The following is a 3,371-nucleotide window of genomic DNA, read 5'->3' as shown; positions in this document are numbered from 1 at the left end:
CGCTGCCTCTACTGCCCTGGGCCTTTTAAATAGCCACCGGAGCCCCGCCGCCGCTACCCCAGAGCTCCGGGGGCTATTTAAAGGGCTGGGGCGGTAGAAGCAGGGGAGTCCCGGGCCCTTTAAATAGCCCCCAGAGCCCTGGGGTAGCAGCGGCAGCCGGGGGCTCTGGCCGCAGTTTAAAGGGCCCAGGGCAGTAGCAGTGGCCAAGCCCTGGGCCCTTTAAACTGCTGCCGGAGCCCCCAGCTGCCGCTGCTACCCCAGCAGGGGAGGGCACTTACTGGTACAGGGCGGGCCAGGGGTGGCTCTGACCCCCGCATCCCCGCCCGAGGCCCCGCCCGTTCCGGGGGCCAGAGCCGGCCCCAACCCACCCCCATACCAGTAAGTCCCTATTTCTACTTTCACCCCTGATGATAACCAATAGTAAATAAAGAAATCAAACTCTTCATGGAGTAAAGCACAGCCCATCACAAAGATGGAAGAATTAAAATTTCTGTATCTATGAGAGCAGGACAGGCCCCTCTGAGGAGATTAAGGTGGGGGTGGAATCAAAGGACTTCTCCTGCCCGTCCACCATGCTCCTGCCCGCTCTCCCACAGCACATATGATATGTCTTTGAGGAACTCCTCTGCCAGTACCAATACAAACACACCAGCTAATTTTTCATGAGACAGGCAACATGCCCCAGGCACTCAGGACCCTAAGGAACTGGTGGCTGCGATGTTATCGGCAGCCATTGTCCAAGCTCCATCAGTGCCACGGTTCAAAGCCACTTCACAAACAATGGGACGCTTCACCACAGGAGGTACAATTGTGGGCTGTTACCTCAACGAGCTTTGTACAGCAAAAGGCTCCTGCACAGCTCTACTAGCCACTCACATCTGCCACTGCGTGGTAACAACACGGGCCCTGCCAGTGGCCTTAGGAAAGAGTAGGTGAAAAATCTATAGCTATAAATCTCCTGTAGAATAAAGTGTCCATGTGATTCACCATTTCCCTCTGCTGTGAATAAACAGCTCCACAGAGGGAAACCAAGGAGTATTGGCAAAAAAAAGATATTTAGTGGTGGGGATTTGAGGGAGTCAGCCCCAGCCCCATCCTGATCTGAATACTATGCATTTTTGGATCCACTTATGAACTCCTTGGGTGGCTCTGTCTGAAGAGTTAATTCCACCAAGACACCTCTAACTATAGGGACGTTCAGATCTGAATCCAGCCCCAAACTTCATAGGTGAGACTTCTCTCTTTCATGGACCTAGCCCCTCTCTTCTCCAGCCCCATCCTAAACATGGGAAAGCTCTGGGTCCAGCTTTGTATTCAGAGTACATTGAGCCAGACTCTCGGCTAGTGGTAAGCAGGACAGCCCCTTTGATTTGAGAGGAGTTGTGCCCTACTTACATTAGCTGAGAATCTGGCTTGCTGTAATGCGTATACTCATTTTCTTGATAGAGCGAAGGAGAAAAGGAATGAAAACAAATACAGACAAACCTCATGGGCCCGTTCCTCTTTCTTTCATTCTATCCCCTTTTGTTTCCTACAAAAGGGAATTGAGCTCAGACTGATGTCTACCTCTGAAAATATTAAGATCATTGAACAGAAGCTGTTCCAATCCTGACTCAGCTCTGAGGTTTGCCTACACACACAAGTTGCACCAGTTTAATTTAAACTGATTTTAAAATAGACTAAGTCCAAACCCTGTGTGGACTCTCAGACTGGTTTAAAACTGGTTACGGTGGTTTAGTCTGCAAGCCAGGTTTAAATTGATTTAAGAGTGTCTGCACACAGACCTGCACTAGTTTAACTCCATCATTTTAAAATCAGAGCTTTAGTTAAGCCACTGCAACTTTGGGCATGGACCTGTCCTGAGATTGGAGGATCTCAGTTCAAGCTCGGTACTACGGGTTAGACGGTTTCTGGGCCTTGCGCAGATGCTCAGGGAGGAAGAGAGGACAATGAAGTCAATGGGAGCTGAGAGCACTCAAGGAAGCATTATAAGTGTGATTAAGGCACAGTTCTATTTCTGGCCCTGCCACAGGCTTACTGGGCAACCCCCGTTACCTTCACTGTAGCTCAGTTTCCTCCTCTGGAAGAGGAGGAGCAACTTCGAAGGGAGTCATGAAGCTAAATCCATGAACATTTGGAGAACACTTTGAGACCCTTGGATAGCAGGTGTTATAGAAATGCCACGTACTATTATACTGCATTGGACGGACTTGCAGCTCGGGTCAAGGAGACTATTTGCATGACAGGCTATACAAGGGTTACCAAAAAGTGTAAGAAAAGGAACAGGGAGGTGCTATCTACCCAGGTGCCATCTGCAGGGCGTGCATGGTGTTAGCCCCTGGTTCCATGGGTCCGTATTTCCCATTCCTGATCTGGTGGCAGTGCCCTACGCAGTGCCGTGCCCTCTCTCTTCTTTGTCAATGTCCTGCCTGGATTCCTCACGGCTAGCCCCATCCTCCTAGCACTCCTTCAACAGAGCCACTGGAGGGTTCATGGCTGGAGGCCACCCAAGTTTTTCAGAGAGGCTGGTTCTATATTTACTTTGAGAAGCTGGAAAACCCTGCCTGGCTAGCTCCCCATCCAAGTTCTGGGAGTACAAGCGGCTGACACGAGTGCCATGGGGGTCACACTGTGAGACAGCAGGGCCCACCAAGGACTGCTCTGGTGGGATTTCAGCCAGTGGTCCAGCCCCCAGTCTGGCTGTAGTACAGCTTACCCTGGTTTCAAGCAACTGCAGTGTACAGCAGTTTACCCAGTCTCCACTCGGGGGTCTAGCTCTGGGCAACCATCAGAGGCTGAAATCCCCAGTGTAGCAGGCAAGGCCTAAATCAAAGGCCGAAAGCGTGGGTACCTGCTCACACACTAGGCCCAAAAGAGCTGCGTTTGTCCACACAAAACAGGCAAATGTGCACTTACATGGATACGTGTGGATAGAGGCCACAACTGCTCACCCACCTCTCTCTCATATCCTGGGACTAACACAGTTGCACCAACGCTGCAAATAATTTCTCCTGCCATCCAGCCATGCTACGGATTTCGGCGAGAGATTCTGGATGCAATTTCCTGCGTGCACCTATGTTTTACACTTAAAATTAGGTCATAAAGACCAATGGATCATTCTGTATGGGAAAAAATTAAACCCTTAGGGCTTGTTTCTGCCGCTCCCTCCCATTCATGGGTGTTCCCTCTGGGCGTCTGATACAGTCAGCTTGGAGTACGTGTACAAACAGCAGCCAAAATGTACATGCCCCAGGCGACATGCCCCGTGCACCTGGAGATCCCAATCAACCCCCAAATGGGCAGATGGGTGTGATGTTATCAGCAGCCATTGTCAAAGCTCCATTTAGTTCCAGAGTTCAAAGCCACTTCCG

The sequence above is a fragment of the Chrysemys picta genome, chromosome 13 (assembly GCF_011386835.1).
Source record: "Chrysemys picta bellii isolate R12L10 chromosome 13, ASM1138683v2, whole genome shotgun sequence".
In the NCBI taxonomy this organism is placed as follows: domain Eukaryota; kingdom Metazoa; phylum Chordata; order Testudines; family Emydidae; genus Chrysemys; species Chrysemys picta.
Note: the sequence above shows the minus strand (reverse complement) of the source record.